This window comes from Taudactylus pleione, unplaced genomic scaffold (genome assembly GCF_031769625.1).
Source record: "Taudactylus pleione unplaced genomic scaffold, aTauple2 ptg000311l, whole genome shotgun sequence".
In the NCBI taxonomy this organism is placed as follows: domain Eukaryota; kingdom Metazoa; phylum Chordata; class Amphibia; order Anura; family Myobatrachidae; genus Taudactylus; species Taudactylus pleione.
The window spans coordinates 597,996-617,848 of NW_028284712.1; the positions used below are offsets into that span (position 1 = coordinate 597,996).

The window sequence follows — 19,853 nt, forward strand, 5'->3', positions numbered from 1 at the left end:
GGATTTGAAAACTTTAAAATTTTTAGAGAAAAAAAAATGATGACCTTATAAAATATAGGTTTTAAATTGAAGTATTAAATCCAGTTGAGTTTCTAACTAAATATTCAAATTTTCACTTTTCATAGATAGGGAAATAGATACATTTAGAGCAGCCTAAGATGAGGCATACATTAGCAAAATGTGGAGAGAGAGTAGTCTGAATTGAGTTGGAAAGCAGCTATGTACTTCCTCTCAGCCATTGAACTTAAATTTGCTAGCAATGAGCCAATTCCAAGCTTGAGAACTTTGCATCAATAGCAACACATGAGTTTTAGTGCATACAGTGTCTTCTGCTTTGAAGTTACAAGCTGACCAATATTGATGGGAACTCACTTGCTTCAGTCAAGAAATGCTCTGTGAGAGCAGCATGTGGCTCTAATCTCAGACCTTCCCCAAGGTTTGTTTTAGGAGCAACTACAGTACTCTGCATGTAGCCTCACCACTGAGCTTCTCTCCACATATTGAGCATTTAGTTTCAAGACTGTTTTAAAGCTCAACTTTGATGGTGTCAGAAAACTTAGGGTGACACAGGAAATTAAAAATGTAAAAATAAAATTCACAGCCCACATCTCTATAAAATAAGGATTTGAAAACTATCAAACTTTTAGAGTAAAAAAATGATGACCTTATAAAATATTGGTTTTAAATTGAAGAATTAAATCCAGTTGTGTTTCAAACTGAATATTCAAATTTTCAATATTTATAGATAAGGAAATAGATACATTTAGAGCAGCCCAAGATGAGGCATACATTAGCAAAATGTGGAGAGAGAGTAGTCTGAATTGAGTCGGAAAGCAGCTATGTACTTCCTCTCAGCCATTGAACTTAAATTTGCCAGCCATGAGCCAATTCCAAGCTTGAGAACTTTGCATCAATAGCAGCACAGGAGTTTTAGTGCATACAGTGTCTTCTGCTTTGAAGTTACCAGCTGACCAATATTGATGGGATCTCACTTACTTCAGTCAAGAAATGCTCTGTGAAAGCAGCATGTGGCTCTAATCTCAGACCTTCCCCAAGGTTAGTTTTAGGAGCAACTACAGTACTCTGCATGTAGCCTCACCACTGAGCTTCTCTCCACATATTGAGCATTTAGTTTCAAGACTGTTTTAAAGCTCAATTTCGAAGATGTCAGAAAACTTAGGGTGACACAGGAAATTAAAAATGTAAAAATCAAATTAACAGCCCACATCTCTATAAAATCAGGATTTGAAAACTTTAAAATTTTTAGAGAAAAAAAAATGATGACCTTATAAAATATAGGTTTTAAATTGAAGTATTAAATCCAGTTGAGTTTCTAACTAAATATTCAAATTTTCACTTTTCATAGATAGGGAAATAGATACATTTAGAGCAGCCTAAGATGAGGCATACATTAGCAAAATGTGGAGAGAGAGTAGTCTGAATTGAGTTGGAAAGCAGCTATGTACTTCCTCTCAGCCATTGAACTTAAATTTGCTAGCAATGAGCCAATTCCAAGCTTGAGAACTTTGCATCAATAGCAACACATGAGTTTTAGTGCATACAGTGTCTTCTGCTTTGAAGTTACAAGCTGACCAATATTGATGGGAACTCACTTGCTTCAGTCAAGAAATGCTCTGTGAGAGCAGCATGTGGCTCTAATCTCAGACCTTCCCCAAGGTTTGTTTTAGGAGCAACTACAGTACTCTGCATGTAGCCTCACCACTGAGCTTCTCTCCACATATTGAGCATTTAGTTTCAAGACTGTTTTAAAGCTCAACTTTGATTGTGTCAGAAAACTTAGGGTGACACAGGAAATTTAAAATGTAAAAATAAAATTCACAGCCCACATCTCTATAAAATAAGGATTTGAAAACTTTCAAACTTTTAGAGTAAAAAAATGATGACCTTATAAAATATTGGTTTTAAATTGAAGAATTAAATCCAGTTGTGTTTCTAACTGAATATTCAAATTTTCAATATTTATAGATAAGGAAATAGATACATTTAGAGCAGCCCAAGATGAGACATACATTAGCAAAATGTGGAGAGAGAGTAGTCTGAATTGAGTCGGAAAGCAGCTATGTACTTCCTCTCAGCCATTGAACTTAAATTTGCCAGCCATGAGCCAATTCCAAGCTTGAGAACTTTGCATCAATAGCAGCACAGGAGTTTTAGTGCATACAGTGTCTTCTGCTTTGAAGTTACCAGCTGACCAATATTGATGGGATCTCACTTACTTCAGTCAAGAAATGCTCTGTGAAAGCAGCATGTGGCTCTAATCTCAGACCTTCCCCAAGGTTAGTTTTAGGAGCAACTACAGTATTCTGCATGTAGCCTCACAACTGAGCTTCTCTCCACATATTGAGCATTTAGTTTCAAGACTGTTTTAAAGCTCAATTTCGAAGATGTCAGAAAACTTAGGGTGACACAGGAAATTAAAAATGTAAAAATCAAATTAACAGCCCACATCTCTATAAAATCAGTATTTGAAAACTTTCAAATTTTTAGAGTAAAAAAATGATGACCTTATAAAATATTGGTTTTAAATTGAAGTATTAAATCCAGTTGAGTTTCTAACTGAATATTCAAATTTTCACTTTTCATAGATAGGGAAATAGATACATTTAGAGCAGCCTAAGATGAGGCATACATTAGCAAAATGTGGAGAGAGAGTAGTCTGAATTGAGTTGGAAAGCAGCTATGTACTTCCTCTCAGCCATTGAACTTAAATTTGCCAGCCATGAGCCAATTCCAAGCTTGAGAACTTTGCATCAATAGCAGCACATAAGTTTTAGTGCATACAGTGTCTTCTGCTTTGAAGTTACAAGCTGACCAATATTGATGGGAACTCACTTGCTTCAGTCAAGAAATGCTCTGTGAGAGCAGCATGTGGCTCTAATCTCAGACCTTCCCCAAGGTTAGCTTTAGGAGCAACTACAGTACTCTGCATGTAGCCTCACCACTGAGCTTCTCTCCACATATTGAGCATTTAGTTTCAAGACTGTTTTAAAGCTCAATTTCGAAGATGTCAGAAAACTTAGGGTGACACAGGAAATTAAAAATGTAAAAATCAAATTAACAGCCCACATCTCTATAAAATCAGGATTTGAAAACTTTAAAATTTTTAGAGAAAAAAAAATGATGACCTTATAAAATATAGGTTTTAAATTGAAGTATTAAATCCAGTTGAGTTTCTAACTAAATATTCAAATTTTCACTTTTCATAGATAGGGAAATAGATACATTTAGAGCAGCCTAAGATGAGGCATACATTAGCAAAATGTGGAGAGAGAGTAGTCTGAATTGAGTTGGAAAGCAGCTATGTACTTCCTCTCAGCCATTGAACTTAAATTTGCTAGCAATGAGCCAATTCCAAGCTTGAGAACTTTGCATCAATAGCAACACATGAGTTTTAGTGCATACAGTGTCTTCTGCTTTGAAGTTACAAGCTGACCAATATTGATGGGAACTCACTTGCTTCAGTCAAGAAATGCTCTGTGAGAGCAGCATGTGGCTCTAATCTCAGACCTTCCCCAAGGTTTGTTTTAGGAGCAACTACAGTACTCTGCATGTAGCCTCACCACTGAGCTTCTCTCCACATATTGAGCATTTAGTTTCAAGACTGTTTTAAAGCTCAACTTTGATGGTGTCAGAAAACTTAGGGTGACACAGGAAATTAAAAATGTAAAAATAAAATTCACAGCCCACATCTCTATAAAATAAGGATTTGAAAACTATCAAACTTTTAGAGTAAAAAAATGATGACCTTATAAAATATTGGTTTTAAATTGAAGAATTAAATCCAGTTGTGTTTCTAACTGAATATTCAAATTTTCAATTTTTATAGATAAGGAAATAGATACATTTAGAGCAGCCCAAGATGAGGCATACATTAGCAAAATGTGGAGAGAGAGTAGTCTGAATTGAGTCGGAAAGCAGCTATGTACTTCCTCTCAGCCATTGAACTTAAATTTGCCAGCCATGAGCCAATTCCAAGCTTGAGAACTTTGCATCAATAGCAGCACAGGAGTTTTAGTGCATACAGTGTCTTCTGCTTTGAAGTTACCAGCTGACCAATATTGATGGGATCTCACTTACTTCAGTCAAGAAATGCTCTGTGAAAGCAGCATGTGGCTCTAATCTCAGACCTTCCCCAAGGTTAGTTTTAGGAGCAACTACAGTACTCTGCATGTAGCCTCACCACTGAGCTTCTCTCCACATATTGAGCATTTAGTTTCAAGACTGTTTTAAAGCTCAATTTCGAAGATGTCAGAAAACTTAGGGTGACACAGGAAATTAAAAATGTAAAAATCAAATTAACAGCCCACATCTCTATAAAATCAGGATTTGAAAACTTTAAAATTTTTAGAGAAAAAAAAATGATGACCTTATAAAATATAGGTTTTAAATTGAAGTATTAAATCCAGTTGAGTTTCTAACTAAATATTCAAATTTTCACTTTTCATAGATAGGGAAATAGATACATTTAGAGCAGCCTAAGATGAGGCATACATTAGCAAAATGTGGAGAGAGAGTAGTCTGAATTGAGTTGGAAAGCAGCTATGTACTTCCTCTCAGCCATTGAACTTAAATTTGCTAGCAATGAGCCAATTCCAAGCTTGAGAACTTTGCATCAATAGCAACACATGAGTTTTAGTGCATACAGTGTCTTCTGCTTTGAAGTTACAAGCTGACCAATATTGATGGGAACTCACTTGCTTCAGTCAAGAAATGCTCTGTGAGAGCAGCATGTGGCTCTAATCTCAGACCTTCCCCAAGGTTTGTTTTAGGAGCAACTACAGTACTCTGCATGTAGCCTCACCACTGAGCTTCTCTCCACATATTGAGCATTTAGTTTCAAGACTGTTTTAAAGCTCAACTTTAATTGTGTCAGAAAACTTAGGGTGACACAGGAAATTTAAAATGTAAAAATAAAATTCACAGCCCACATCTCTATAAAATAAGGATTTGAAAACTTTCAAACTTTTAGAGTAAAAAAATGATGACCTTATAAAATATTGGTTTTAAATTGAAGAATTAAATCCAGTTGTGTTTCTAACTGAATATTCAAATTTTCAATATTTATAGATAAGGAAATAGATACATTTAGAGCAGCCCAAGATGAGGCATACATTAGCAAAATGTGGAGAGAGAGTAGTCTGAATTGAGTCGGAAAGCAGCTATGTACTTCCTCTCAGCCATTGAACTTAAATTTGCCAGCCATGAGCCAATTCCAAGCTTGAGAACTTTGCATCAATAGCAGCACAGGAGTTTTAGTGCATACAGTGTCTTCTGCTTTGAAGTTACCAGCTGACCAATATTGATGGGATCTCACTTACTTCAGTCAAGAAATGCTCTGTGAAAGCAGCATGTGGCTCTAATCTCAGACCTTCCCCAAGGTTAGTTTTAGGAGCAACTACAGTATTCTGCATGTAGCCTCACAACTGAGCTTCTCTCCACATATTGAGCATTTAGTTTCAAGACTGTTTTAAAGCTCAATTTCGAAGATGTCAGAAAACTTAGGGTGACACAGGAAATTAAAAATGTAAAAATCAAATTAACAGCCCACATCTCTATAAAATCAGTATTTGAAAACTTTCAAATTTTTAGAGTAAAAAAATGATGACCTTATAAAATATTGGTTTTAAATTGAAGTATTAAATCCAGTTGAGTTTCTAACTGAATATTCAAATTTTCACTTTTCATAGATAGGGAAATAGATACATTTAGAGCAGCCTAAGATGAGGCATACATTAGCAAAATGTGGAGAGAGAGTAGTCTGAATTGAGTTGGAAAGCAGCTATGTACTTCCTCTCAGCCATTGAACTTAAATTTGCCAGCCATGAGCCAATTCCAAGCTTGAGAACTTTGCATCAATAGCAGCACATAAGTTTTAGTGCATACAGTGTCTTCTGCTTTGAAGTTACAAGCTGACCAATATTGATGGGAACTCACTTGCTTCAGTCAAGAAATGCTCTGTGAGAGCAGCATGTGGCTCTAATCTCAGACCTTCCCCAAGGTTAGCTTTAGGAGCAACTACAGTACTCTGCATGTAGCCTCACCACTGAGCTTCTCTCCACATATTGAGCATTTAGTTTCAAGACTGTTTTAAAGCTCAATTTCGAAGATGTCAGAAAACTTAGGGTGACACAGGAAATTAAAAATGTAAAAATCAAATTAACAGCCCACATCTCTATAAAATCAGGATTTGAAAACTTTAACATTTTTAGAGAAAAAAAAATGATGACGTTATAAAATATAGGTTTTAAATTGAAGTATTAAATCCAGTTGAGTTTCTAACTAAATATTCAAATTTTCACTTTTCATAGATAGGGAAATAGATACATTTAGAGCAGCCTAAGATGAGGCATACATTAGCAAAATGTGGAGAGAGAGTAGTCTGAATTGAGTTGGAAAGCAGCTATGTACTTCCTCTCAGCCATTGAACTTAAATTTGCTAGCAATGAGCCAATTCCAAGCTTGAGAACTTTGCATCAATAGCAACACATGAGTTTTAGTGCATACAGTGTCTTCTGCTTTGAAGTTACAAGCTGACCAATATTGATGGGAACTCACTTGCTTCAGTCAAGAAATGCTCTGTGAGAGCAGCATGTGGCTCTAATCTCAGACCTTCCCCAAGGTTTGTTTTAGGAGCAACTACAGTACTCTGCATGTAGCCTCACCACTGAGCTTCTCTCCACATATTGAGCATTTAGTTTCAAGACTGTTTTAAAGCTCAACTTTGATGGTGTCAGAAAACTTAGGGTGACACAGGAAATTAAAAATGTAAAAATAAAATTCACAGCCCACATCTCTATAAAATAAGGATTTGAAAACTATCAAACTTTTAGAGTAAAAAAATGATGACCTTATAAAATATTGGTTTTAAATTGAAGAATTAAATCCAGTTGTGTTTCTAACTGAATATTCAAATTTTCAATTTTTATAGATAAGGAAATAGATACATTTAGAGCAGCCCAAGATGAGGCATACATTAGCAAAATGTGGAGAGAGAGTAGTCTGAATTGAGTCGGAAAGCAGCTATGTACTTCCTCTCAGCCATTGAACTTAAATTTGCCAGCCATGAGCCAATTCCAAGCTTGAGAACTTTGCATCAATAGCAGCACAGGAGTTTTAGTGCATACAGTGTCTTCTGCTTTGAAGTTACCAGCTGACCAATATTGATGGGATCTCACTTACTTCAGTCAAGAAATGCTCTGTGAAAGCAGCATGTGGCTCTAATCTCAGACCTTCCCCAAGGTTTGTTTTAGGAGCAACTACAGTACTCTGCATGTAGCCTCACCACTGAGCTTCTCTCCACATATTGAGCATTTAGTTTCAAGACTGTTTTAAAGCTCAATTTCGAAGATGTCAGAAAACTTAGGGTGACACAGGAAATTAAAAATGTAAAAATCAAATTAACAGCCCACATCTCTATAAAATCAGGATTTGAAAACTTTAAAATTTTTAGAGAAAAAAAAATGATGACCTTATAAAATATAGGTTTTAAATTGAAGTATTAAATCCAGTTGAGTTTCTAACTAAATATTCAAATTTTCACTTTTCATAGATAGGGAAATAGATACATTTAGAGCAGCCTAAGATGAGGCATACATTAGCAAAATGTGGAGAGAGAGTAGTCTGAATTGAGTTGGAAAGCAGCTATGTACTTCCTCTCAGCCATTGAACTTAAATTTGCTAGCAATGAGCCAATTCCAAGCTTGAGAACTTTGCATCAATAGCAACACATGAGTTTTAGTGCATACAGTGTCTTCTGCTTTGAAGTTACAAGCTGACCAATATTGATGGGAACTCACTTGCTTCAGTCAAGAAATGCTCTGTGAGAGCAGCATGTGGCTCTAATCTCAGACCTTCCCCAAGGTTTGTTTTAGGAGCAACTACAGTACTCTGCATGTAGCCTCACCACTGAGCTTCTCTCCACATATTGAGCATTTAGTTTCAAGACTGTTTTAAAGCTCAACTTTGATTGTGTCAGAAAACTTAGGGTGACACAGGAAATTTAAAATGTAAAAATAAAATTCACAGCCCACATCTCTATAAAATAAGGATTTGAAAACTTTCAAATTTTTAGAGTAAAAAAATGAAGACCTTATAAAATATAGGTTTTAAATTGAAGAATTAAATCCAGTTGAGTTTCTAACTGAATATTAAAATTTTCACTTTTCATAGATAGGGAAATAGATACATTTAGAGCAGCCTAAGATGAGGCATACATTAGCAAAATGTGGAGAGAGAGTAGTCTAAATTGAGTTGGAAAGCAGCTATGTACTTCCTCTCAGCCATTGAACTTAAATTTGCCAGCCATGAGCCAATTCCAAGCTTGAGAACTTTGCATCAATAGCAGCACAGGAGTTTTAATGCATACAGTGTCTTCTGCTTTGAAGTTACAAGCTGACCAATATTGATGGGAACTCACTTGCTTCAGTCAAGAAATGCTCTGTGAGAGCAGCATGTGGCTCTTATCTCAGACCTTCCCCAAGGTTTGTTTTAGGAGCAACTACAGTACTCTGCATGTAGCCTCACCACTGATCTTCTCTCCACATATTGAGCATTTAGTTTCAAGACTGTTATAAAGCTCAACTTCGAAGATGTCAGAAAACTTAGGGTGACACAGGAAATTAAAAATGTAAAAATCAAATTAACAGCCCACATCTCTATAAAATAAGGATTTGAAAGCTTTCAAATTTTTAGAGTAAAAAAATGATGACCTTATAAAATATAGGTTTTAAATTGAAGAATTAAATCCAGTTGAGTTTCTAACTGAATATTCAAATTTTCACTTTTCATAGATAGGGAAATAGATACATTTAGAGCAGCCTAAGATGAGGCATACATTAGCAAAATGTGGAGAGAGAGTAGTCTGAATTGAGATGGAAAGCAGCTATGTACTTCCTCTCAGCCATTGAACTTAAATTTGCCAGCCATGAGCCAATTCGAAGCTTGAGAACTTTGCATCAATAGCAGCACAGGAGTTTTAGTGCATACAGTGTCTTCTGCTTTGAAGTTACCAGCTGACCAATATTGATGGGATCTCACTTACTTCAGTCAAGAAATGCTCTGTGAAAGCAGCATGTGGCTCTAATCTCAGACCTTCCCCAAGGTTTGTTTTAGGAGCAACTACAGTATTCTGCATGTAGCCTCACAACTGAGCTTCTCTCCACATATTGAGCATTTAGTTTCAAGACTGTTTTAAAGCTCAATTTCGAAGATGTCAGAAAACTTAGGGTGACACAGGAAATTAAAAATGTAAAAATCAAATTAACAGCCCACATCTCTATAAAATCAGGATTTGAAAACTTTAAAATTTTTGAGTAAAAAATTGATGACCTTATAAAATATAGGTTTTAAATTGAAGTATTAAATCCAGTTGAGTTTCTAACTGAATATTCAAATTTTCACTTTTCATAGATAGGGAAATAGATACATTTAGAGCAGCCTAAGATGAGGCATACATTAGCAAAATGTGGAGAGAGAGAAGTCTAAATTGAGTTGGAAAGCAGCTATGTACTTCCTCTCAGCCATTGAACTTAAATTTGCTAGCCATGAGCCAATTCCAAGCTTGAGAACTTTGCATCAATAGCAACACATGAGTTTTAGTGCATACAGTGTCTTCTGCTTTGAAGTTACAAGCTGACCAATATTGATGGGAACTCACGTGCTTCAGTCAAGAAATGCTCTGTGAGAGCAGCATGTGGCTCTAATCTCAGACCTTCCCCAAGGTTAGTTTTAGGAGCAACTACAGTACTCTGCATGTAGCCTCACCACTGAGCTTCTCTCCACATATTGAGCATTTAGTTTCAAGACTGTTTTAAAGCTCAACTTCGTAGATGTCAGAAAACTTAGGGTGACACAGGAAATTAAAAATGTAAAAATCAAATTAACAGCCCACATCTCTATAAAATAAGTATTTGAAAACTTTCATACTTTTAGAGTAAAAAAATGATGACATTATAAAATATAGGTTTTAAATTGAAGAATTGAATCCAGTTGAGTTTCTAACTGAATATTCAAATTTTCACTTTTCATAGATAGGGATATAGATACATTTAGAGCAGCCTAAGATGAGGCATACATTAGCAAAATGTGGAGAGAGAGTAGTCTGAATTGAGTCGGAAAGCAGCTATGTACTTCCTCTCAGCCATTGAACTTAAATTTGCCAGCCTTGAGCCAATTCCAAGCTTGAGAACTTTGCATCAATAGCAGCACAGGAGTTTTAGTGCATACAGAGTCTTCTGCTTTGAAGTTACCAGCTGACCAATTTTGATGGGAACTCACTTGCTTCAGTCAAGAAATGCTCTGTGAGAGCAGCATGTGGCTCTAATCTCAGACCTTCCCCAAGGTTAGTTTTAGGAGCAACTACAGTACTCTGCATGTAGCCTCACCACTGAGCTTCTCTCCACATATTGAGCATTTAGTTTCAAGACTGTTTTAAAGCTCAACTTCGAAGATGTCAGAAAACTTAGGGTGACACAGGAAATTAAAAATGTAAAAATCAAATTAACAGCCCACATCTCTATAAAATAAGGATTTGAAAACTTTCAAATTTTTAGAGTAAAAAAATGATGACCTTATAAAATATAGGTTTTAAATTGAAGAATTAAATCCAGTTGAGTTTCTAACTGAATATTCAAATTTTCACTTTTCATAGATAGGGAAATAGATACATTTAGAGCAGCCTAAGATGAGGCATACATTAGCAAAATGTGTAGAGAGAGTAGTCTGAATTGAGATGGAAAGCAGCTATGTACTTCCTCTCAGCCACTGAACTTAGATTTGCCAGCCATGAGTCAATTCCAAGCTTGAGAACTTTGCATCAATAGCAGCACAGGAGTTTTAATGCATACAGTGTCTTCTGCTTTGAAGTTACAAGCTGACCAATATTGATGGGAACTCACTTGCTTCAGTCAAGAAATGCTCTGTGAGAGCAGCATGTGGCTCTTATCTCAGACCTTCCCCAAGGTTAGTTTTAGGAGCAACTACAGTACTCTGCATGTAGCTTCACCACTGAGCTTCTCTCCACATATTGAGCATTTAGTTTCAAGACTGTTTTAAAGCTCAACTTCGTAGATGTCAGAAAACTTAGGGTGACACAGGAAATTAAAAATTTAAAAATCAAATTAACAGCCCACATCTCTATAAAATAAGTATTTGAAAACTTTCATACTTTTAGAGTAAAAAAATGATGACATTATAAAATATAGGTTTTAAATTGAAGAATTGAATCCAGTTGAGTTTCTAACTGAATATTCAAATTTTCACTTTTCATAGATAGGGAAATAGATACATTTAGAGCAGCCTAAGATGAGGCATACATTAGCAAAATGTGGAGAGAGAGTAGTCTGAATTGAGTCGGAAAGCAGCTATGTACTTCCTCTCAGCCATTGAACTTAAATTTGCCAGCCTTGAGCCAATTCCAAGCTTGAGAACTTTGCATCAATAGCAGCACAGGAGTTTTAATGCATACAGTGTCTTCTGCTTTGAAGTTACAAGCTGACCAATTTTGATGGGAACTCACTTGCTTCAGTCAAGAAATGCTCTGTGAGAACAGCATGTGGCTCTAATCTCAGACCTTCCCCAAGGTTTGTTTTAGGAGCAACTACAGTACTCTGCATGTAGCCTCACCACTGAGCTTCTGTCCACATATTGAGCATTTAGTTTCAAGACTGTTTTAAAGCTCAACTTCGAAGATGTCAGAAAACTTAGGGTGACACAGGAAATTAAAAATGTAAAAATCAAATTAACAGCCCACATCTCTATAAAATAAGGATTTGAAAACTTTCAAATTTTGAGAGTAAAAAAATGATGACCTTATAAAATATAGGTTTTAAATTGAAGAATTAAATCCAGTTGAGTTTCTAACTGAATATTCAAATTTTCACTTTTCATAGATAGGGAAATAGATACATTTAGAGCAGCCTAAGATGAGGCATACATTAGCAAAATGTGGAGAGAGAGTAGTCTGAATTGAGATGGAAAGCAGCTATGTACTTCCTCTCAGCCATTGAACTTAGATTTGCCAGCCATGAGCCAATTCCAAGCTTGAGAACTTTGCATCAATAGCAGCACAGGAGTTTTAATGCATACAGTGTCTTCTGCTTTGAAGTTACAAGCTGACCAATATTGATGGGAACTCACTTGCTTCAGTCAAGAAATGCTCTGTGAGAGCAGCATGTGGCTCTAATCTCAGACCTTCCCCAAGGTTTGTTTTAGGAGCAACTACAGTACTCTGCATGTAGCCTCACCACTGAGCTTCTGTCCACATATTGAGCATTTAGTTTCAAGACTGTTTTAAAGCTCAACTTCGAAGATGTCAGAAAACTTAGGGTGACACAGGAAATTAAAAATGTAAAAATCAAATTAACAGCCCACATCTCTATAAAATAAGGATTTGAAAACTTTCAAATTTTTAGAGTAAAAAAATGATGACCTTATAAAATATAGGTTTTAAATTGAAGAATTAAATCCAGTTGAGTTTCTAACTGAATATTCAAATTTTCACTTTTCATAGATAGGGAAATAGATACATTTAGAGCAGCCTAAGATGAGGCATACATTAGCAAAATGTGGAGAGAAGTCTAAATTGAGTTGGAAAGCAGCTATGTACTTCCTCTCAGCCATTGAACTTAAATGTGCCAGCCATGAGCCAATTCCAAGCTTGAGAACTTTGCATCAATAGCAGCACATGAGTTTTAGTGCATACAGTGTCTTCTGCTTTGAAGTTACAAGCTGACCAATATTGATGGGAACTCACTTGCTTCAGTCAAGAAATGCTCTGTGAGAGCAGCATGTGGCTCTAATCTCAGACCTTCCCCAAGGTTTGTTTTAGGAGCAACTACAGTACTCTGCATGTAGCCTCACCACTGAGCTTCTGTCCACATATTGAGCATTTAGTTTCAAGACTGTTTTAAAGCTCAACTTCATAGATGTCAGAAAACTTAGGGTGACACAGGAAATTAAAAATGTAAAAATCAAATTAACAGCCCACATCTCTATAAAATCAGGATTTGAAAACTTTAAAATTTTTGAGTAAAAAATTGATGACCTTATAAAATATAGGTTTTAAATTGAAGTATTAAATCCAGTTGAGTTTCTAACTGAATATTCAAATTTTCACTTTTCATAGATAGGGAAATAGATACATTTAGAGCAGCCTAAGATGAGGCATACATTAGCAAAATGTGGAGAGAGAGTAGTCTGAATTGAGTTGGAAAGCAGCTATGTACTTCCTCTCAGCCATTGAACTTAAATTTGCTAGCCATGAGCCAATTCCAAGCTTGAGAACTTTGCATCAATAGCAACACATGAGTTTTAGTGCATACAGTGTCTTCTGCTTTGAAGTTACAAGCTGACCAATATTGATGGGAACTCACATGCTTCAGTCAAGAAATGCTCTGTGAGAACAGCATGTGGCTCTAATCTCAGACCTTCCCCAAGGTTTGTTTTAGGAGCAACTACAGTACTCTGCATGTAGCCTCACCACTGAGCTTCTCTCCACATATTGAGTATTTAGTTTCAAGACTGTTTTAAAGCTCAACTTTGATGGTGTCAGAAAACTTAGGGTGACACAGGAAATTAAAAATGTAAAAATCAAACTAACAGCCCACATCTCTATAAAATAAGGATTTGAAAACTTTCATACTTTTAGAGTAAAAAAATGATGACCTTATAAAATATAGGTTTTAAATTGAAGAATTAAATCCAGTTGAGTTTCTAACTGAATATTCAAATTTTCAATTTTTATAGATAAGGAAATAGATACATTTAGAGCAGCCTAAGATGAGGCATACATTAGCAAAATGTGGAGGGAGAGTAGTCTGAATTGAGTCGGAAAGCAGCTATGTACTTCCTCTCAGCCATTGAACTTAAATTTGCCAGCCATGAGCCAATTCGAAGCTTGAGAACTTTGCATCAATAGCAGCACAGGAGTTTTAGTGCATACAGTGTCTTCTGCTTTGAAGTTACCAGCTGACCAATATTGATGGGATCTCACTTACTTCAGTCAAGAAATGCTCTGTGAAAGCAGCATGTGGCTCTAATCTCAGACCTTCCCCAAGGTTTGTTTTAGGAGCAACTACAGTATTCTGCATGTAGCCTCACAACTGAGCTTCTCTCCACATATTGAGCATTTAGTTTCAAGACTGTTTTAAAGCTCAATTTCGAAGATGTCAGAAAACTTAGGGTGACACAGGAAATTAAAAATGTAAAAATCAAATTAACAGCCCACATCTCTATAAAATCAGGATTTGAAAACTTTAAAATTTTTGAGTAAAAAATTGATGACCTTATAATATATAGGTTTTAAATTGAAGTATTAAATCCAGTTGAGTTTCTAACTGAATATTCAAATTTTCACTTTTCATAGATAGGGAAATAGATACATTTAGAGCAGCCTAAGATGAGGCATACATTAGCAAAATGTGGAGAGAGAGTAGTCTGAATTGAGTTGGAAAGCAGCTATGTACTTCCTCTCAGCCATTGAACTTAAATTTGCTAGCCATGAGCCAATACCAAGCTTGAGAACTTTGCATCAATAGCAACACATGAGTTTTAGTGCATACAGTGTCTTCTGCTTTGAAGTTACAAGCTGACCAATATTGATGGGAACTCACGTGCTTCAGTCAAGAAATGCTCTGTGAGAGCAGCATGTGGCTCTAATCTCAGACCTTCCCCAAGGTTTGTTTTAGGAGCAACTACAGTACTCTGCATGTAGCCTCACCACTGAGCTTCTCTCCACATATTGAGCATTTAGTTTCAAGACTGTTTTAAAGCTCAACTTTGATGGTGTCAGAAAACTTAGGGTGACACAGGAAATTAAAAATGTAAAAATCAAACTAACAGCCCACATCTCTATAAAATAAGGATTTGAAAACTTTCAAATTTTTAGAGTAAAAAAATGATGACCTTATAAAATATAGGTTTTAAATTGAAGAATTAAATCCAGTTGAGTTTCTAACTGAATATTAAAATTTTCACTTTTCATAGATAGGGAAATAGATACATTTAGAGCAGCCTAAGATGAGGCATACATTAGCAAAATGTGGAGAGAGAGTAGTCTGAATTGAGTCGGAAAGCAGCTATGTACTTCCTCTCAGCCATTGAACTTAAATTTGCCAGCCTTGAGCCAATTCCAAGCTTGAGAACTTTGCATCAATAGCAGCACAGGAGTTTTAATGCATACAGTGTCTTCTGCTTTGAAGTTACAAGCTGACCAATTTTGATGGGAACTCACTTGCTTCAGTCAAGAAATGCTCTGTGAGAACAGCATGTGGCTCTAATCTCAGACCTTCCCCAAGGTTTGTTTTAGGAGCAACTACAGTACTCTGCATGTAGCCTCACCACTGAGCTTCTGTCCACATATTGAGCATTTAGTTTCAAGACTGTTTTAAAGCTCAACTTCGAAGATGTCAGAAAACTTAGGGTGACACAGGAAATTAAAAATGTAAAAATCACATTAACAGCCCACATCTCTATAAAATAAGGATTTGAAAACTTTCAAACTTTTAGAGTAAAAAATGATGACCTTATAAAATATAGGTTTTAAATTGAAGAATTAAATCCAGTTGAGTTTCTAACTGAATATTCAAATTTTCACTTTTCATAGATAGGGAAATAGATACATTTAGAGCAGCCTAAGATGAGGCATACATTAGCAAAATGTGGAGGGAGAGTAGTCTGAATTGAGTCGGAAAGCAGCTATGTACTTCCTCTCAGCCATTGAACTTAAATTTGCCAGCCATGAGCCAATTCGAAGCTTGAGAACTTTGCATCAATAGCAGCACAGGAGTTTTAGTGCATACAGTGTCTTCTGCTTTGAAGTTACCAGCTGACCAATATTGATGGGATCTCACTACTTCAGTCAAGAAATGCTCTGTGAAAGCAGCATGTGGCTCTAATCTCAGACCTTCCCCAAGGTTTGTTTTAGGAGCAACTACAGTATTCTGCATGTAGCCTCACAACTGAGCTTCTCTCCACATATTGAGCATTTAGTTTCAAGACTGTTTTAAAGCTCAATTTCGAAGATGTCAGAAAACTTAGGGTGACACAGGAAATTAAAAATGTAAAAATCAAATTAACAGCCCACATCTCTATAAAATCAGGATTTGAAAACTTTAAAATTTTTAAGTAAAAAAATGATGACCTTATAAAATATAGGTTTTAAATTGAAGAATTAAATCCAGTTGAGTTTCTAACTGAATATTAAAATTTTCACTTTTCATAGATAGGGAAATAGATACATTTAGAGCAGCCTAAGATGAGGCATACATTAGCAAAATGTGGAGAGAGAGAAGTCTAAATTGAGTTGGAAAGCAGCTATGTACTTCCTCTCAGCCATTGAACTTAAATTTGCCAGCCATGAGCCAATTCCAAGCTTGAGAACTTTGCATCAATAGCAGCACATGAGTTTTAGTGCATACAGTGTCTTCTGCTTTGAAGTTACAAGCTGACCAATATTGAGGGGAACTCACTTGCTTCAGTCAAGAAATGCTCTGTGAGAGCAGCATGTGGCTCTAATCTCAGACCTTCCCCAAGGTTTGTTTTAGGAGCAACTACAGTACTCTGCATGTAGCCTCACCACTGAGCTTCTGTCCACATATTGAGCATTTAGTTTCAAGACTGTTTTAAAGCTCAACTTCGAAGATGTCAGAAAACTTAGGGTGACACAGGAAATTAAAAATGTAAAAATCAAACTAACAGCCCACATCTCTATAAAATAAGGATTTGAAAACTTTCAAACTTTTAGAGTAAAAAATGATGACCTTATAAAATATAGGTTTTAAATTGAAGAATTAAATCCAGTTGAGTTTCTAACTGAATATTCAAATTTTCACTTTTCATAGATAGGGAAATAGATACATTTAGAGCAGCCTAAGATGAGGCATACATTAGCAAAATGTGGAGAGAGAGTAGTCTGAATTGAGTTGGAAAGCAGCTATATACTTGCTCTCAGCCATTGAACTTAAATTTGCCAGCCATGAGCCAATTCCAAGCTTGTGAACTTTGCATCAATAGCAGCATATGAGTTTTAATGCATACAGTGTCTTCTGCTTTGAAGTTACAAGCTGACCAATATTGATAGGGACTCACTTGCTTCAGTCAAGAAACGCTCTGTGAGAGCAGCATGTGGCTCTAATCTCAGACCTTCCCCAAGCTTAGTTTTAGGAGCAACTACAGTGCTCTGCATGTAGCCTCACCACTGAGCTTCTCTCCACATATAGAGCATTTAGTTTCAAGACTGTTTTAAAGCTCAACTTTGAAGGTGTCAGAAAACTTAGGGTGACACTGGAAATTAAAAATGTAAAAATAAAATTCACAGCCCACATCTCTATAAAATAAGGTTTTGAAAACTTTCAAACTTTTAGAGTAAAAAAATGATGACCTTATAAAATATAGGTTTTAAATTGAAGTATTAAATCCAGTTGAGTTTCTAACTGAATATTCAAATTTTCACTTTTCATAGATAGGGAAATAGATACATTTAGAGCAGCCTAAGATGAGGCATACATTAGCAAAATGTGGAGAGAGAGTAGTCTGAATTGAGATGGAAAGCAGCTATGTACTTCCTCTCAGCCACTGAACTTAGATTTGCCAGCCATGAGTCAATTCCAAGCTTGAGAACTTTGCATCAATAGCAGCACAGGAGTTTTAATGCATACAGTGTCTTCTGCTTTGAAGTTACAAGCTGACCAATATTGATGGGAACTCACTTGCTTCAGTCAAGAAATGCTCTGTGAGAGCAGCATGTGGCTCTTATCTCAGACCTTCCCCAAGGTTAGTTTTAGGAGCAACTACAGTACTCTGCATGTAGCCTCACCACTGAGCTTCTCTCCACATATTGAGCATTTAGTTTCAAGACTGTTTTAAAGCTCAACTTCGTAGATGTCAGAAAACTTAGGGTGACACAGGAAATTAAAAATTTAAAAATCAAATTAACAGCCCACATCTCTATAAAATAAGTATTTGAAAACTTTCATACTTTTAGAGTAAAAAAATGATGACATTATAAAATATAGGTTTTAAATTGAAGAATTGAATCCAGTTGAGTTTCTAACTGAATATTCAAATTTTCACTTTTCATAGATAGGGAAATAGATACATTTAGAGCAGCCTAAGATGAGGCATACATTAGCAAAATGTGGAGAGAGAGTAGTCTGAATTGAGTCGGAAAGCAGCTATGTACTTCCTCTCAGCCATTGAACTTAAATTTGCCAGCCTTGAGCCAATTCCAAGCTTGAGAACTTTGCATCAATAGCAGCACAGGAGTTTTAATGCATACAGTGTCTTCTGCTTTGAAGTTACAAGCTGACCAATTTTGATGGGAACTCACTTGCTTCAGTCAAGAAATGCTCTGTGAGAACAGCATGTGGCTCTAATCTCAGACCTTCCCCAAGCTTAGTTTTAGGAGCAACTACAGTGCTCTGCATGTAGCCTCACCACTGAGCTTCTCTCCACATATTGAGCATTTAGTTTCAAGACTGTTTTAAAGCTCAACTTTGAAGGTGTCAGAAAACTTAGGGTGACACTGGAAATTAAAAATGTAAAAATAAAATTCACAGCCCACATCTCTATAAAATAAGGATTTGAAAACTTTCAAACTTTTAGAGTAAAAAAATGATGACCTTATAAAATATAGGTTTTAAATTGAAGTATTAAATCCAGTTGAGTTTCTAACTGAATATTCAAATTTTCACTTTTCATAGATAGGGAAATAGATACATTTAGAGCAGCCTAAGATGAGGCATACATTAGCAAAATGTGGAGAGAGAGTAGTCTGAATTGAGTTGGAAAGCAGCTATGTGCTTCATCTCAGCCATTGAACTTAAATTTGCCAGCCATGAGCCAATTCCAAGCTTGAGAACTTTGCATCAATAGCAGCACATGAGTTTTAATGCATAGTGTCTTCTGCTTTGAAGTTACAAGATGACCAATGTTCATGGGAACTCACTTGCTTCAGTGAAGAAATGCTCTGTGAGAGCAGCATGTGGCTCTAATCTCAGACCTTCCCCAAGGTTAGTTTTAGGAGCAACTACAGTACTCTGCATGTAGCCTCACCACTGAGCTTCTCTCCACATATTGAGCATTTAGTTTCAAGACTGTTTTAAAGCTTAACTTCGAAGATGTCAGAAAACTTAGGGTGACACAGGAAATTAAAAATGAAAAAATCAAATTAACAGCCCACATCACTATAAAATAAGGATTTGAAAACTTTCAAACTTTTAGAGTAAAAAAATGATGACCTTATAAAATATAGGTTTTAAATTGAAGAATTAAATCCAGTTGAGTTTCTAACTGAATGTTCAAATTTTCACTTTTCATAGACAGGGAAATAGATACATTTAGAGCAGCCTAAGATGAGGCATACATTAGCAAAATGTGGAGAGAGAGTAGTCTGAATTGAGTTGGAAAGCAGCTATGTACTTCCTCTCAGCCATTGAACTTAAATTTGCCAGCCATGAGCCAATTCGAAGCTTGAGAACTTTGCATCAATAGCAGCACATGAGTTTTAATGCATAGTGTCTTCTGTTTTGAAGTTACAAGCTGACCAATATTGATGGGAACTCACTTGCTTCAGTGAAGAAATGCTCTGTGAGAGCAGCATGTGGCTCTAATCTCAGACCTTCCCCAAGGTTAGTTTTAGGAGCAACTACAGTACTCTGCATGTAGCCTCACCACTGAGCTTCTCTCCACATATTGAGCATTTAGTTTCAAGACTGTTTTAAAGCTCAACTTCGTAGATGTCAGAAAACTTAGGGTGACACAGGAAATAAAAAATGAAAAAATCAAATTAACAGCCCACATCACTATAAAATAAGGATTTGAAAACTTTCAAACTT

The 19,853-nt window shown here is 36.0% G+C and overlaps 32 non-coding genes across 32 annotated transcripts; all 32 read right to left on the bottom strand.

Moving 5' to 3' along the window:
- Positions 1-179: 179 nt before the first annotated feature.
- On the bottom strand, positions 180-498 carry LOC148511282 (Nuclear RNase P). The gene has a single exon (XR_015868993.1).
- A 301-nt stretch (positions 499-799) lies between these two features.
- On the bottom strand, positions 800-1,118 carry LOC148511283 (Nuclear RNase P). Its single transcript, XR_015869322.1, has one exon.
- Positions 1,119-1,420: 302 nt separating this feature from the next.
- Positions 1,421-1,739, bottom strand: LOC148511284 (Nuclear RNase P). Its single transcript, XR_015868994.1, has one exon.
- A 301-nt stretch (positions 1,740-2,040) lies between these two features.
- On the bottom strand, positions 2,041-2,359 carry LOC148511285 (Nuclear RNase P). Its single transcript, XR_015868813.1, has one exon.
- Positions 2,360-2,660: 301 nt separating this feature from the next.
- On the bottom strand, positions 2,661-2,979 carry LOC148511286 (Nuclear RNase P). The gene has a single exon (XR_015869010.1).
- Positions 2,980-3,281: 302 nt separating this feature from the next.
- On the bottom strand, positions 3,282-3,600 carry LOC148511287 (Nuclear RNase P). The gene has a single exon (XR_015868995.1).
- A 301-nt stretch (positions 3,601-3,901) lies between these two features.
- Positions 3,902-4,220, bottom strand: LOC148511288 (Nuclear RNase P). The gene has a single exon (XR_015869323.1).
- A 302-nt stretch (positions 4,221-4,522) lies between these two features.
- Positions 4,523-4,841, bottom strand: LOC148511289 (Nuclear RNase P). The gene has a single exon (XR_015868996.1).
- Positions 4,842-5,142: 301 nt separating this feature from the next.
- On the bottom strand, positions 5,143-5,461 carry LOC148511290 (Nuclear RNase P). Its single transcript, XR_015868814.1, has one exon.
- Positions 5,462-5,762: 301 nt separating this feature from the next.
- Positions 5,763-6,081, bottom strand: LOC148511291 (Nuclear RNase P). Its single transcript, XR_015869021.1, has one exon.
- Positions 6,082-6,383: 302 nt separating this feature from the next.
- LOC148511292 (Nuclear RNase P) lies at positions 6,384-6,702 on the bottom strand. Its single transcript, XR_015868997.1, has one exon.
- Positions 6,703-7,003: 301 nt separating this feature from the next.
- Positions 7,004-7,322, bottom strand: LOC148511293 (Nuclear RNase P). Its single transcript, XR_015869338.1, has one exon.
- A 302-nt stretch (positions 7,323-7,624) lies between these two features.
- LOC148511294 (Nuclear RNase P) lies at positions 7,625-7,943 on the bottom strand. Its single transcript, XR_015868998.1, has one exon.
- Positions 7,944-8,244: 301 nt separating this feature from the next.
- Positions 8,245-8,563, bottom strand: LOC148511295 (Nuclear RNase P). Its single transcript, XR_015869081.1, has one exon.
- Positions 8,564-8,864: 301 nt separating this feature from the next.
- Positions 8,865-9,183, bottom strand: LOC148511296 (Nuclear RNase P). The gene has a single exon (XR_015868853.1).
- Positions 9,184-9,483: 300 nt separating this feature from the next.
- LOC148511297 (Nuclear RNase P) lies at positions 9,484-9,802 on the bottom strand. The gene has a single exon (XR_015869282.1).
- A 301-nt stretch (positions 9,803-10,103) lies between these two features.
- Positions 10,104-10,422, bottom strand: LOC148511298 (Nuclear RNase P). Its single transcript, XR_015869159.1, has one exon.
- A 301-nt stretch (positions 10,423-10,723) lies between these two features.
- Positions 10,724-11,042, bottom strand: LOC148511299 (Nuclear RNase P). Its single transcript, XR_015868785.1, has one exon.
- Positions 11,043-11,343: 301 nt separating this feature from the next.
- Positions 11,344-11,662, bottom strand: LOC148511300 (Nuclear RNase P). The gene has a single exon (XR_015869284.1).
- A 301-nt stretch (positions 11,663-11,963) lies between these two features.
- On the bottom strand, positions 11,964-12,282 carry LOC148511301 (Nuclear RNase P). The gene has a single exon (XR_015869144.1).
- Positions 12,283-12,583: 301 nt separating this feature from the next.
- On the bottom strand, positions 12,584-12,898 carry LOC148511302 (Nuclear RNase P). The gene has a single exon (XR_015868792.1).
- Positions 12,899-13,198: 300 nt separating this feature from the next.
- LOC148511303 (Nuclear RNase P) lies at positions 13,199-13,517 on the bottom strand. Its single transcript, XR_015869038.1, has one exon.
- Positions 13,518-13,818: 301 nt separating this feature from the next.
- LOC148511304 (Nuclear RNase P) lies at positions 13,819-14,137 on the bottom strand. The gene has a single exon (XR_015868871.1).
- A 300-nt stretch (positions 14,138-14,437) lies between these two features.
- Positions 14,438-14,756, bottom strand: LOC148511305 (Nuclear RNase P). The gene has a single exon (XR_015869040.1).
- A 301-nt stretch (positions 14,757-15,057) lies between these two features.
- On the bottom strand, positions 15,058-15,376 carry LOC148511306 (Nuclear RNase P). Its single transcript, XR_015869285.1, has one exon.
- A 300-nt stretch (positions 15,377-15,676) lies between these two features.
- LOC148511307 (Nuclear RNase P) lies at positions 15,677-15,994 on the bottom strand. Its single transcript, XR_015868881.1, has one exon.
- A 300-nt stretch (positions 15,995-16,294) lies between these two features.
- LOC148511308 (Nuclear RNase P) lies at positions 16,295-16,613 on the bottom strand. The gene has a single exon (XR_015868767.1).
- A 300-nt stretch (positions 16,614-16,913) lies between these two features.
- On the bottom strand, positions 16,914-17,232 carry LOC148511309 (Nuclear RNase P). Its single transcript, XR_015869355.1, has one exon.
- A 301-nt stretch (positions 17,233-17,533) lies between these two features.
- LOC148511310 (Nuclear RNase P) lies at positions 17,534-17,852 on the bottom strand. The gene has a single exon (XR_015869292.1).
- Positions 17,853-18,153: 301 nt separating this feature from the next.
- Positions 18,154-18,472, bottom strand: LOC148511311 (Nuclear RNase P). Its single transcript, XR_015868776.1, has one exon.
- A 301-nt stretch (positions 18,473-18,773) lies between these two features.
- LOC148511312 (Nuclear RNase P) lies at positions 18,774-19,090 on the bottom strand. Its single transcript, XR_015869139.1, has one exon.
- A 301-nt stretch (positions 19,091-19,391) lies between these two features.
- On the bottom strand, positions 19,392-19,708 carry LOC148511313 (Nuclear RNase P). Its single transcript, XR_015869160.1, has one exon.
- Positions 19,709-19,853: the final 145 nt, after the last annotated feature.